The 15,582-nt window shown below is 36.3% G+C and overlaps 1 protein-coding gene and 1 long non-coding RNA gene across 2 annotated transcripts in view; one reads left to right on the top strand and one right to left on the bottom strand.

Annotated features, from left to right (window-relative positions):
• LOC113060452 (BRISC and BRCA1-A complex member 2-like) overlaps nt 1-15,582 on the top strand; it is a 92,611-nt gene that overhangs the window by 15,044 nt on the left and 61,985 nt on the right. The gene's annotated exons all lie outside the window — the stretch shown is intronic.
• On the bottom strand, nt 11,914-14,187 carry LOC113060453 (uncharacterized). Its single transcript, XR_003278254.1, has 3 exons — nt 12,777-14,187; nt 12,493-12,575; nt 11,914-12,266 (listed from the first exon to the last, which is right to left on the bottom strand). It is a non-coding gene; the product is annotated as an uncharacterized LOC113060453 (long non-coding RNA).

Genomic DNA, 15,582 nt, shown 5'->3' with positions numbered 1-15,582 from the left:
ACAACATGTATATTGACAATAGAAGAGTACCTAGGACAGATCCTTGTGGCACTCCATATAAATGAGATGACTCTCCATTTACATAAACAAAAGGGTAGTGATCGGACAGATTGGATCTAAACCACCTTAGATCCTGCCCTTGAATACCTGTATAGTTTTGTAATCGATCTATGAGCATGTCATGCTCTATGGTGTCGAAGCAGCACTAAGATTAAGTAAAGCTAGCAATGAGATGCAGCCTTGATCTGACGTAAGAAGCAAGTCATTTGTAATTTAACAATTGCAGTTTCTATGCTATGGTGGGGCCTGAAACCTGACTGAAATTCTTCATACAGATAATTTTTTGCAGGAATGAGCTCAATTGAGCAGACACAACTTTTTCTAAAATTTTAGACATAAATGGAAGATTTGAAATGGGCCTATAATTTTCCAGTTTACTAGGTAGGATCTAGTTGTGGTTTCTTAATAAGAAGCTTAATAACCGCCAGCTTGAATGGTTTTGGGATGTGACCTAAAGACAACGACGAGTTAATAATGTTGAGAAGCAGTTCTTCTGCTACATGTAACAACTCTTTCAGTAATTTAGTGGGTACAGGATCTAATAAACATGTTGTTGGTTTAGATACAGTGATAAGTTTATTTAGCTCTTCCTGTCCTATAGTTGTAAAGCACTGCGGTTTATCTTTGGGTGCAATGGATGAAACTGAAGTATTAGATGCTGTAGAATCTACATTTGCTATTTTATCAGTGAAGAAATTCATAAAGTCATTACTATTAAACATTGATGGAATATTTGAATCAGGTGGTATCTAGTTATTTGTTAATAGACCCACTGTGCTAAATAAAAACCTTGGATTGTTTTGGTTATTTTCTATGAATTTGTGGATATGCTTGGGCTGGGCAGTTTTTAGGGCCTGTCTATAGCTGGACATACTGTTTTACCACACAATTCTAAAAACTTCCAAGTTAGTCTTTCTCCATTTGCGCTCAAGACTACGAGTTTCTTTCTTGAGAGAGTGAGTATTACTGTTATACCATGGCACAGTACGTTTTTCTCTAACCTTTTTCAACTTGATGGGGACAACAGCTTCTAATGTATTAGAGAAAATAGTGCTAGTCATTTTGTCTAGTTCATGTGTATTTATATATACAAATAGCAGTTGAGATAAATCAGGCAGGTTATTTGCGAATCTGTCTTTGGTGGCTGGAACAATAGTTCTGCCCAAACGGTAATGCTGAGGCATATAGTTAATGTCAGTTGTTACACAGCATGCACGATACAAGGAAATGCTCGGTAACATCATCACTTTGAAGTACGATATCTATATCAGTAAGATCGATTCCATGCGATATAATTAAATCTAGTGTATGATTAAAATGATGAGTGGGCCCGGTGACATTTTGCTTGACTCCAAAATAATTTATTAGGTCTGTAAACCCAAGTCTAATGCATCATTTGTATTATCAACATGAATATTAAAATCTTCGATGATTAGCGCTTTATCAACTATAACCAAAAGGTCTGAGAGGAAATCTTCAAATTCTTTTAGGAATATTGTATATGGCCCTGGTGGTCTATACACAGTAGCCAGAGCAAGAGACACAATAGATTTCTTTTGCATATCTTACAGTGTAACATTAAGCAGAAGTATTTCGAATGAGTTAAACCTGTATCCTGTTTTCTGGGTAACATTGAGAATATCACTATATATTGTTGCAACACCTCCGCCACGACCAGTCTGACGGGGCTCATGCTTATAACAGTAGTTAGGTGGAGTAGACTCATTTAGACCAATATAATCATTTGGTTTTAGCCAGATTTAAGTCAAGCAGAGTACATCAAAACTACCTGTATTATCTTCTGATACATGCTGCATGATTGTGCAAATGTTTCTGAGCGGCAAAAGAGATAGATCTGTAAAGCCATATATTGAGAGAGGGACGGGTGTTACCACGTCCCATATGACTCTAAATAAAAACCACAAAGTTAACAAAACGATTCACTCCACTGTGCTGGGCAAGAGCGCTTTTCTGTTGTCTTCAGGTGCGATCAGAAACTTCCTATTTCCAACTTATTAAGTCATGATTGTGAGATTGTTGCATTCTTTTCTGTTAAAAATAACAGTGGACAGTGGTTTGTGGATGTTGATGCTTTGCCTAAATAATTTGATCGGGAGCATCCCCTCCTGTGACCCATGATTTGTCTGTAGGCCTATGTGTATTCAGAGCCAGTGAGCAACAGACTTTCTTAAAAAGAAAAAAAAACTGCTTAAAACGTGATAAAATAATTGTTGGCGTTAATCAATTAATGAGACAATAATGCGTTATCTTGCCCAGACCTAAAAATAATTCATAAAAAATAAACGTGGTCTTACCGCACTATTTCATCTTTGGATCTTTTTTGAAGCGGGCAGCTTAATGAGCTGTAACTGATGAAAAGAACTGTCATTCTGGTCAAATACTGTACTGCAAACATAATTAAGAGCTTTAATTTGTCAATGCTGGCAAATTACCATAGTATAAGCGGGTTAATGTGTGGCTAGCTGTGCATTAAATTATTATACAATATACAAACTATTTGTTCTGTAACAAATAATAGATTAATAAGACCACAGATTTACCTAAAGCAAATTATATCTCATACTTAACCACTATAGAGACATAAGAGCAGCGGCAAATTCCTTAAGATCTGGCCGAATTAAGACTATTCTCAGCAGGTTCAGGAGCACTGAACGACTGCTGATACTCTGGAGCTCAAATCTCTTAAAACATTAAAACAAATTTTCAAATAGACCTTATCTTTATTAACAAACTGCATATTTAAAGTCTAAAAAAATACATGACACTTGCTGAGAGAAATACTGCAAGTGGAGTAATAAAAATGATGAAAAGTTCAAAGATCACCAGAATATCACACTCCTGGAAAGGGATCTTAGCCAGTCAGATTTGAGAACCAGAAAAAAATATGTATATGTAAGGGATAATGCATGACTAGCTGTGCATTAAATTATTTTAATAATTTTCCTCCACTTTGTGTCGGTTCACGCTCAGTGACATGCATTAAAATAGTTTGATGCACAGCTAGTCATGCATTATCCCTTACATATTTTTTTTTCTGATGATATTCTGGTGATCTTTGAACTTTTCATCATTTGTATCACTCCACTTACAGTATTTCTCTCAGCAAGTGTCATGGTGGACACCCAAATCCACTATAATTTTGTAAATAATAAAATTTTGTCACAGAATGTAGTTTTAATGTAGTTAACAATGCACTCTTTAAATAACAAAAAAATATTGCGCCATTGACTTTAGACTTCAGACCAGGTTTGAGTTGGTCTATGGCGCAGTCTATTTTCAACACCCTCTTTTTTAGACCAACAGGCCCATGTGCGCACAAATGGGTGCAAATGCATTTGCTAATTAGACGACGTGGCGCTGGACAGGAAACGGAACGGGGCCGGACTGAAACTAGCAAACACACATGCGCTGCGTCTTACGTCGCATTGCGCCGGGTGTATGATAGGGCCCATAGTCTTACAGACTGTTTCAAGTGCACTTGAGAAGTTTCACACATCCACAGCATTCTCAATACAGTATGTTGTTCTCAAATCATCCATTGTTAAACACTCACATTTTTCAAATGGGTGACATCAAATCTGTCTGTACAAACGATCCATAGGTTAAACCCCATAAGAGAATAGTCATGAGCCATTACCTTGTTTCCTTGATCATTGTTTTTTATTATATCCCTATTATAAAAATGAATGTTGTGTAATCACATTGTGGAAAAATCACGACAACAGATTCCACTGACCATTGTCATATTGCCGTAAATTCTATTCTATTCTATTCATAGGCGAAATTTACTGGCATCACAAAGGGGCCTGCCAGATTTCTCTCATGGTGTGTTAAATTACACAGAATTCTCATTATTAGTGAGAATTTATCATATGGGTTTGTTCCTCAGAGATGATGTTTGCAAGGGAGACACAGTTTGTGCAAGACATGGTCTAGATTAATCTTGACTCTGTTGTTGAGACTCCTCATTCACTGATTGCTTAAAGCTGTCCTCCAGGCTATTTTTAAGGAGGAACGGAATGAAAAAATCCCCTGCTTATGTCAGAGTCTGTGAGACGATGACTATTGCCCATGAAGCATGAAGGGGGGAAGCACCTCTGTGCTGCCAAGTCTGCACGCTGCCTATTTGTTTGCTTTGTGTTTTAGCTTTTCCGTAATGGCATGTATGTGTGTGCAGCCATTCGGTTTCTTTTCCAGGGATATTTTCTTATGCTGGTTTGTTCTTCATCCTTTTTATACTACACTAAGCACAGTTTTTTTTTTTATGTTTACCCAAACATGAATGATCCAAAATGCCTGTATTAATTAGTTGTATATGTTCTTACTCGGACTTGTTCATCTTTTTTGCTTTCATCCTTCCCATATGGTTCTCCTGGTTTAATTCATCTGTCAGTGCATCCCATGCAAACTGATCATTTTCACATTGGCATGTGAGAGACTCAAGATCAACAATTGCCTCTTCCATCCTGATCTTTCACCCGTCAATATGCAGCTCTGTTCCAAAACCTAGCAAGCTGCCTTGCTATATACTGCCTATATACTGTAGACATATTCCTCAAAGGAAGAATCTTATGTTTTATAGTACCTCACAAGTAAATTATTTTGAAGGGTGCATATAATCAGCAACTAGGAAGAGCATAAGTGATATACAGTAAATCATTTGGCACCATTCGTAGAAACAATTGTTCCATATAATTTTTTTATTTTTTTCATAATCACATGACCCAGGGTTGTGAGTCCTCTCAATTTGTTGTAAATTTTAAATGAAGTTCATGTATAAATGTAAATGCAATTAAAAAGTGATTAAGTTATTTTGTTTAGTTGTAATAAATTTGAACATTTGTGAAAGAAAAAAAAAAGTAGTTTACATAGGTTTTGTAAGTAGGGACGTTAGCATCTTACTGAGCTAACAAAAAAGATATCTGACTGTGTCATGTTTAATGATTCTAATTTTCACATCACCAGCGTTCAGATGCTGGACACTGGCTTGTTTTCTAGCTACATGGAATATTGCAGAGATTTCACACTGCTTTGAGGAATTTCTGATGTCTCAGCAAAACTTGTAGTTGTTTACAGTTTTTCACAAGTATTATTTGCTGCTGACCACTATTTTGTTTCCATGGCTCGAATGTTGGGTTTATGTGAACAGCTGACACCAGAAGAATTACTAAGGTGTGAAATATATATATATTTTTTTAGAAGAATGTTCTCATCATTGGTATTTTTAAAGTTGATTAATGTAGGGTCTTTTTTTATATATATATACAAATTTTTGAAGCTTTTTAATTTTCCTCCATTTTTATTTTGTAAATATGTGGCTTATTACAAAGTTAATGTTGCACAACCCTGCACTCAGATTTATCACAATGTCTCCTAAGATATTTCTCTAAAAGGTATGGTTGGGTATTTTAAAAAGATCTGATTTACGAAGTTTATAAAATTTGGCAGAATGAAGCTTAAAGGGGGGGTGAAATGCTATTTCATGCATACTGAGTTTTTTACACTGTTAAAGAGTTGGATTCCCATGCTAAACATGGACAAAGTTTCAAAAATTAAGTTGTACGTCTGAAGGAGTATTTCTATTCCAAAAATACTCCTTCCGGTTTGTCACAAGTTTCGGAAAGTTTTTTTCGAGTATGGCTCTGTGTGACGTTAGATGGAGCGGAATTTCCTTATATGGGTCCTGAGGGCACTTCTGCCGGAAGAGCGCGCGCTCCCGTATAGCAGAGCACTGAGAGCAGAGGCATTCAGTGATCAGAGCGAGAGCGTCGCGAAATGTCACAAAAGAAGTGTATTTTTGGTTGCCAGGGCAAGACATCCCTGCACAGATGACCAAAAGAGAAACAGCATTAAGGGACCAGTGGATGGAGTTTATTTTTACAGAGCATCAACGGAGTTGTGCAAGTGTTTGTGTTTGTTCCCTGCATTTCGAAGATGCTTGTTTTACAAACATGGCCCAGTTTGACGACGGATTTGCGTATCGTTTATTTCTTAAGGATGATGCAATCCCAACGAAAAAGGGCCACGATCGTGTGTTGGAACCGCAGGCGGTGAGTAATACTGCTTCAAATATCTCTGCCTCCTTGTTAGTGCGTCCGCCTCCCATCGGAGACCCGGGTTCGAGCCCCGCTCGGAGTGAGTCGTTGCTGCTGCTGCTCTCGTTCAGTTTCAGCCTCGGGATCTGATTATGGATCATAAATAAACGGATGAATCTGACTGTAAGCCATGGTTTGTTTTGGTTGGTTTTGTCCTCACGGTGTCACAGCTTCCAAACGCTCTCAACGCAAAAGCCTACTGGTGCTCGTGATGCTTTAGCTCCGCCTACACGTCATGCCTCCAGGCGCTCGTGTTTTTTCGGGAAAAATCAGTACAGACTATCTTTCTTTTATGAATATAATAAAACTAAAGACCTTTTGGAGTTATGAAGGATGCAGTACTACTCTATAGGTACTCAAGATTAACAGGATATTGAGTGAAAACGAGCATTTCACCCCCCCCTTTAAAAAGTAAAAAAAAAAAAAAAAAGTTCCAAGATATTTTTTAAGTTATGTTTTCATTGATATAGTTCTGTTGTGCAGCATCTTACTTGATTAAAAAAAAAAAGACAATTTATTGTAAATTAATTGTTATATTTTCATTTGATAACATTTTAAAAGCTTGATTAAATTGTTTGTTTTATTAACTCTTTTAAAGTTTTATTAACTTAAATTAATAGTTTCATTATGCCTCATTTTTGAAGATAAACTTATATTCAACCAATAACATTTGAATACAGAAAAATACAATGAAAAACAGACATTTAAAACTGAAACTAATTTTAAACTAATGTGCACAAATGCAAATAGGATTTTTGCCATACTTTAGCCAAATATTAAGGAGAGAAAAACAAACATTTGCAATGCAATACACTAAAAACAGCAGAGATGTCCTGATGCTTCTTTGTAATAGGCTATTAGTATTGGTGTTGTAATTGGATATCCTTAAGTACAGGCACACATTACTTATAACATTATGACTAGGCAGAGATTGTGTTGCTACCACAGAGATCACAAGTTTGATTTGTCTGCACGAAACAAAATATGACTCAGCAGCGCGCTAGCAATTTCATTCGGATACCTTTCATTCATATAGCAGTGAGCACCTGAAAAGCTCAAGTTTTGGCACTTTCATGGATAAAGGTCAAAGAGTGCACTACGGTACAAACTAATATGTAGGGCATATACCATTTTAGAAAGTACAAAGAGACAGTTATCTTCCAACATTTTCATTTACATTACACATGCCATAATGCAATTGCCAAATGCTTTTATCAGTGCTGTAGTCAATGCTGTTAGATTTTATTCATGATATGAAATTTTGTTCTTAATCTGTTCAAATAGGACATAAAGAAGGACATAAAGTACATGACTGGAGTAGCTTCCCAAAACTGACCACTGAGTGGGCATTAATTGCGTGATAACTTAAAAAACATGTTTTTTTTAAGGTTTTTACAGTTGTAATGCCATTGTCCATTATTAGCTGGAGAACCATAACAATCAATTGTCAGAGTAGCAACAGCGAATCCTGTAGACTAATGTGAAGTTGGCCCAAAGTGATTCAGCATGCTGAGAAGAGGGCCAAAAAATATGCTTTATTCCAGTCTTACTTAATTCCTATAACCAGGCCATTCACTTACATAACTTAGCGGAAAATGTATAATAAAGTGGCGGTCCTTCCCGGATTGTACCTCTAAGATCACGAAGCCAGACCTCAATGATCAACTAAGGAAAGACACTACAAGGCAAAAACATCATTTTAAAGCATTTTATGTATTTGCTTCTATAGATTTGAATTGTAATAAAATAACTGTCTGAACACTAGTTATTGCTAATGCGCTGTGGTAGAAAGCTCCACTTCAAAATTTTTTCTTTTTTTTCTTTTTAAGTTATAAAAAGTGATATCCGTATTCCCCTCTGTAAGAACACTCTGCATATTTAATTGTAAAACTTAGTAACACTTGTTACATGTTACATGTACTTACTATTGTAAAATAAATTAATTTATGCATGATTGATTACATGCAAGTAAACCTAAGCCAAACCTAAATCCTAACCCTAACCATATAGTAAGTACATCTAGTTACTTATATGTTTAATTATGAGAAAGGGATTCTTGTATGCAACATGCCTCCGTTTAGTGTCTTTAATTAGCCTCTGTATAACACTAACCCTGCTGCAGCTGCACACTACAGAGCTTCACTACTTTTGTGAATACTTTTATCACTACTAATTGTGGTGAGGTTGCTCCGGGATGGAACATCAGACGTTATTAATGGGAAAACTGGAGAGATCAAAGCAGGCTCATTTTAAGTTAAGGCTGCGAAGAATCGAGGCTGCAGTCTAGACAGCAAACATCTCAGCCTGTGGTGAGATGAGATGTAATCCTGTTATATTCCACACATTTGTGTGACCTTGTTTCGACCATTATTAAAGGGTCCACATTTAGAAGGCATTGTAACTTTATTTAATAATTAATAAGTGTGACTATTGAATAATTCAGTGATGGTTTATTCAGGACAGAGTGGTGTATGGTCAAAAGAATAATACCAAATTACTGAACAAGTGAAACCATCAAGTCAAAATATTAAAACAAACCAATATCCCGGAGTAATTCAATTACTCAAACAGTACACTTACTGAACTGCTGTGAAGAGAGAACTGAAGATGAACACCAAGCCGAGCCAGATAACGAACAAAAGATTGACTCGTTCTCGCGTCAAGAACCGGTTGCATCAGTTTTCGAATCATCAGTAGTTCTTTCAGACAGTTTGATTCAATAAACTGGTTGACGTTCTGCAGACAGAATCCAACTAGGATGCATTCAGGGTAAGTAATTTATGGGCTAATTTTCATTTTCGGGTGAACTAACCCTTAAATTATAATGAATTGTAATTTTTTTTATACATTTCCCTTTTGAGATAATTTGCTAAACTAAATTGGTGGAGTATCTATTTACATTTTTTACTTTTGTGTAGATAGTGTAAGCTTAACTTCTAATGATGTAGTAGCTTAATGAATTTAAGGAGGGTTCGTGTTATAGGGTTGCAATAATTGGATATTGTGTCATCTTTGTATGGTTTATTCTTATGCTATTGATTAAAGTGCCAGTCATTTGCCCCTCTCCCTTTCTCTGGATACATAATTTCCCATCAGTGCCCATGGAGGGATATTTCATTGGTCTCCCGGAATTGCCTTCAAGTTTTTTAAGGCCTATTCTGGCAATCACCCTGGCAGTTCTGTTTTTTTTACGATTCACTTGGCGTTATGGGAAGGATGAAGCATTGACAATAGAGAGGTAGGAGGGGTTGTATTTTCCATGGCTTGAATACACCGTTTATACTGACCAGGAAACTGCCGGGAAGTTTATCAGCCAGGGAGATTTTAGGAACAACCAGGGGTTACCAGTGCCTGGATACAGAAGTTTTAATGTACACCCTGTCATCTCTTTCTAATTTAGTGATGGGTGATTCTGGTAAACTTATTGAGATGCATTGTTTTATTCTTCTAAACTTTATCTGACTGGCCTTGTTTGATTTGCCCCAGTTTCAGGTAAAAAATAATATAATATAGATGAAACAAGGCCTGAAACCTGGAAACCTCTTATTTACAACAAAGATTAGGTTGTTAAGAGCTAATTTTCTGAAATGTCTACCAGAAAAAAAATATATGTATACCCTGAATCAGTTCCAGGTGGAAAAACACACAGTTCACACAAGACATGACACTTAGTCATGCAGTCTGTATAATTAAGGCACTGTCTTATAAAGACCCGGTCATAACAACTGGCTTGACTAACATATTCTCAGGCTTTCAGTTTCAGATTTACTGAAATCTCATAACTGAGACCTTTTTTTTTTTCTTTTTTTTTTCACCTTAACTCTTCTCCAGCCTCTTAAATTTACCCATCTGGAGTTTCCAAACACTTTGCAGCACTCTGTCCTGAGTGACCTGTTTAATTTCAGCCCTTTCATTTCTCCCGGCCCTGTTTGCTTCCAGGTCTCCTACACACAAGGAATTCTGCTTTGAACAATGGTTTGAAGTGTTTAAAGTGATAATTGTAAATATCTGTGTATAGCCTGCACCATGAACCATGAACCATGAGTGAACTTTGGGAAATGCCCTCAACTGCCATAAATCCAGACATGCAGGAGAGTGGAGGCACCTCTGCACCATTTGCTGACTTTATGTGCTATAATCCTCTACTGCTCTCACAGAAAAACGGTTTTAGGAAAAAGGGTTAACCATCTAGTTTACTTTCAGTAACAAAGCACTATTTTAGGTTTAGTGTATCTTAAGCTCAGTTGAGATCACCATTTAATTGTGACCATTGAGGCGAACTAAATAAGGTGATATGCAGCAGTAAAGCCATACAAATAACTTTTTCAAAGCAGTTGAACTGGATGTGTGAGTCCTACAATCAAGCTTTAACCCATTCTGAACTCTTTACATCAAATTGTGTGGCTTATTGAGAATTGTGCTGTTGCTTTTCTAAGAAAGCAACGCTTGCCTTTTTTCACTTAGTGGGCAATAATGGGTGAATCTTGCAGATTTACTGTGAAGACATTAGACTTGATTACCTGGTAAAGAAAAGTTCCTTAATGTTGTCTGTTATGGGAAAGGAAATGCAGAATTTAAGGATCTATCGTGGATGCAATAAAAAGTCATGTTAGAATAGCATCTGCTGTTACCTCCTGCTGAAGGAACATGTCTCGTTACACAACAATACAGTGCAGGATAACCATATACAGAGGCAGGCAAACCTGGGCACACTTAACCACCATTTCCTTTTCCTTCCTGTTCTCTTAAAGCAAATCCCAAAATTAATGCGGCTATAACTGGCAAGCTATTGACAGAAACAGAAATATCTTTGTGTGTGTGGTTCACAATATCATTGTGATCCAGTGGTGATGCTTTGTTTAAGAGTATATATTTTGTATATTTATAAATAAAAGGCAATGTCATTCCAATTTATTTTATTTTATTTTTTCATTTGGGAAATTCTCTTTCCTGTTCGGTCATTAGTATAAAATAGACGTATTTTATTTTTGTAACCCTGTTACTCATTCTGGCTTAGATTAAATTTATTTATTCTTAAAGTTTGGACATTGTATTATGTTAATTTAATATAATAATGTATTGTTATTATATAAATATATATTGATAGGAAAGGACAATTATATAAATCAGGTTTTTAATAAATTCAAAGTAAGACAGGTCAGTTTCTGAAGGTTAGGCACCTGTTTTGACTTTGTTGGGAAAAAGCATAGACTGTAAAAAATTACACCCCTCACAGTTGTCATGAAGGGCAAAAAATGTTCAAGTGAAGAGAACATTCTGGACTTCACCAGCCAAGTCCCTTTGAACACATGACAAAATCAATTTAGTATGATCTTAAACTTGGCACTCTTTAGACACTCTTCATAAGGAAAACTGAACACTTGCCCACACTCAAATTAGACGCTAGCTCAGATTAATTTAATACTCAAAATATTTTTCCTCTTTTTAATTTTATGCTCAAGTTTGTTGCTATTTATTGGGGCTGATTGCCAGCGGCACGAAAAATTATATTAAGGTGCTTAAATATTAGCTGCACCTTAAAAAATTATCTCTGAATTTCAGATGACAGCTCTTCTTAAAGACTTTTGGAGAAGCAGTTTGGAAATAGAAATAACTATTAAAGAGCCTCAAGACCTTACATTACATTTTCTCTCTTGTTTTGTGCCTGTTTCTATTTGCGAAATTTGAGAAGTTATAAACTAGCTGCAAAAGGCATCAAAATACTCAATACAGAAAGTCCAAGAAGTACAGAAAGTTTTATCAACAAATGTACATAGTTTAATTTGCTCACCAAAAGATTTTGTTCTGAGTGTGACTGATGCATTATTATACAGAAAGCCCCTGTCAGAGCAGCTTTTTCTGTTTGTGTGTGCGTGCGTGTGTGTGCATGCGTGTGTGTGGGAGGTTTGCTCTGAAGGTGAGGAGGACTGGGTGTGCCTCTCGGGCGTTACTGAACCTGGAGGCGTCACACCCACGGCACATCATCCTCGGCCCAGCTGTGACAGATCAGCTTACAGGAACTCACACTGCCGTCTTAAAATGCTCCCAGTGTGGCCGCATAACAGTGAAACAAAAAGACTCCATAAAGATCTGCAGAACAGATAAAATATGTTTATTATTATTGTTTTAAATTATTATCCCTCTTTTTGTCAGTGTGCCCCAGTGCATTAAATTCAACATAGTAAAGTGTCAAGCTACATAGCAATTCATAAAAACTGAATTAGCAAAAGGCAAATTTAAGTAAATTAAATTGAGTTTTAAAATCGATATCTGTTAAAGTTAGTTTCAAATAAAAATTTCCTCATAATTTACTCACCCCCATGTCATCCAAGATGTTCATGTCTTTCTTTCTTCAGTTGAAAAAATAAATGAGGGTTTTTGCAGAAAAAGGTTCAAATGCTATTTAAAAAAAAAAAAAAACAACAAACATTTATATACTTTTTAACCACAAATGCTCATCTTGCTCTAGCTCTGTTTGCGCATGCGCGTCTACACGTATTATGTGTAATAAAGTGTTAAAGTGCACATAATGAAGTGCTTGCACCTACGTCATTAACCAATTAAAAGGTTTTGCCTTTGCATTTTTAAGTTGTCTCTTACCATAAACATCATAATCATATTATGTTGATTCTACAATGAGGATGTCATTCATTGAAAACCAATTGCTTTTAAACACCTTTTATTCTCTCTCTCTCTCTCTCTCTCTCTCTCTCTCTCTCTCTCTCTTTATAACCATGAGGTACATTTTTGTGCAATGTGTGTAATGATGAGATGTTACACAATAAAGATTGCTTTGTCCTCTCTCTGAGTAAGAAATGGTTTCCAGGCAGACAGGACTTGCAGTGACTCAGAAAAAGTGTAAATATTGCATCACTGTACCTGCGTAGGCCTTTAGTTTTATGGCACGTATCTAGCATTCTGCTGTCTCGATTATATTGTCCAGGGAGCACAAAGTGACAGAGACTCTCTGGGGGCCCTGGTAAAGTCCAAACACAGTTCCTCTGACACAGCACATTCCTCAAGTCAGCTTTCCTTCGTTTTTTTTCTTCATCCTCAGCTCTCCTCGGGCTGTTCATTGCTTCATCCTAAAATGCACCTAAACAATATCCAACTTGTTTTCTGTCGCCCACTACTTACGGGAATCCTGTTGTTGCTGGTAACCGTAGACAGCCCAGGATGATGAGGTCATTGCTGGTGTAAGCGTCCTGCCTCTGCCCCAGCTTCCTCTCCTGGCAGAAAGGATGAGCCCTTCCCTCTCCAAAACAATGGCATCTTTTTTCTTGCTAAGACTGATCTATAGAGAGCTGTAAAGAAAAGTGGCCAGACAGACAGAGGTCGGACTGAGAAACCGGACTGTTATTGTCATCTTTTCTAATCATTCAGTGCTTAACTCTTCTTGTTGATGTGGCATTCAGATAACTCTGACATTTGACCCTCGTGATCTCAGAACAGATAGATCTTAAAATAGAGCAATGACTGATAAAAGTGGCTAAAGGAGACGGCTTGTGTATGTGAACCGCTGTGGTTATGTCGTCATCAGCTGGCTCATAGCTGGTTTCTGGCATGGATTTAGCTGCTGAATGCCTCAGATGTTTTCTGGGGTCATTTATACTCAGTATTTGTGAAAAGCAGTCAAATGAGAGGTTGTACTTCACACAACTGTCATGCTTCTCTTATAAAATGATGTCATTCAGAATTCTTTCAAAAAACAATGACTTGGCAAAGTCAGAATTCTTTTTGGGTTTCTTGTGATTCTCTGAACATGATACAGATTCTAGTATTACAGTATGTTACACTTAATGGATGAAAAAAAAAAAAAACATCTAAACAACTGTTTAATCTAGGGCGTGAATCTTTGGGTAGACAGCGTTTTTAAGTTGATTTGGATGAATTATTTGAGTCTGTATTTTTAAAGCGTGTTTTCTAACCAAAATCTTAAAAGTTTTTAACTTTAGTTGCCAATTCTTGATACTAATAAGTAAAATAATTCTAGCCTATTATAATTCAGAAGAAATAACAAAAATCCAAAGACGTGCAAAATGCATAAAATAGAAAAAAAAGATACACATGGAATAAACAGTGCTTTATGTTTTTCATGTAGGTCAGTCTAGCAGTAATGTTCAAGTAAGAAAAACAGAAATTTAATAAAATAATCAAATGTAAAATAAAGCAATACATAATCATCACTGTATCAGATTTACATTGAACTTACATTGATCCTTATTAATTCTCCAAAAAAAATTCTCTTTTTGTATTTTGTTGTTGGGTTAACATTAAAGCCAGCAGGTACCGTACCGGTATATTCGGCTGCTGTAATTTTAAGTATTTATGCAGGTTTATCTGTTCCTTTAGTTCATTTTTTTTCTTCGTTTTTATTACATTGTGAAGGTTTTTCCTAAATAATCATTGTAATATTTTTTTGCGTGCTGCAGATGTTTTTCAGTTCTCCAAGTCCATATTTTGGTGATGCAATGATCCATAGACTGTTGAGATATCTGCTGTAAAATCCACAACATTGAAGACTTTCCAAAAGCCAACGGTAAACAATTGTGAGCATCAATCTGAATTTTAAAATAACAGATAAAACCGCTATGGTCATACATTTTTTAGATATGAGCTAGGGCATCCTCTTCAAGGGCGCCATCTTGGACAGTCCCTTGGTTACCAAGGTTGAGTGTTCAGCGTTCAGTTCACACTATATGTTAATGGGGAATCACTTTGTGTGTCTAGGCTGAAATGCCATTGTAACAAAAATGTTCTTGTTAAACTCAAATTAATTCAAAACCCTGTAAATAGGAATCTGACTGTTTTGTGTCTGGAAATCTCTGCTCTTGTTGTGATTGGATCTTTGTAGCATGGCTGAGCATAGTATATCTACTATTTATCTTTAGCTTTACCATAGCAGAAATCCACCCTGTATTAATGTGATGAATAATGGCAGTGTAATAACTGTTTCACACACATCTTACTCCCTACCAAGGGGAGTGATGCTGGACAATGATGTCATCTCACTTTTAAAGTAAAGAGTTAAGACATTATCCAGAAAACCACTCCTCGTATGTGGAAAAGTTGACTTTCTCATGACCCCTTGATCCTGTAAAGAATTTGAAATTCTGTAACAGTGGAACAGTTTTTAGGGTGTTGTAATTCTTAACCAGGATGGGAGAGATAACTATTTAGCCCATGACTCAAAACATTGTGAAGTGTTTCTTAAAGTCAACATGAAACTGAATTTTGCAGAAATTCTGACGATCAATTTGAAGGACTTTTTAAGTCGCCCCATCCCATTTTTTGTTTTCAAAATTGTTTGTACAAAAACTAGACAGACATACACACACATATATGCAAAAAATATATTCATACTGTAATGGGGAAATACTGTAAATACTGTAATATTCAAATGTTT

The sequence above is a fragment of the Carassius auratus genome, chromosome 42 (genome assembly GCF_003368295.1).
Source record: "Carassius auratus strain Wakin chromosome 42, ASM336829v1, whole genome shotgun sequence".
Classification (NCBI taxonomy): domain Eukaryota; kingdom Metazoa; phylum Chordata; class Actinopteri; order Cypriniformes; family Cyprinidae; genus Carassius; species Carassius auratus.
This window is presented reverse-complemented; position numbering and strand designations above follow the sequence as displayed.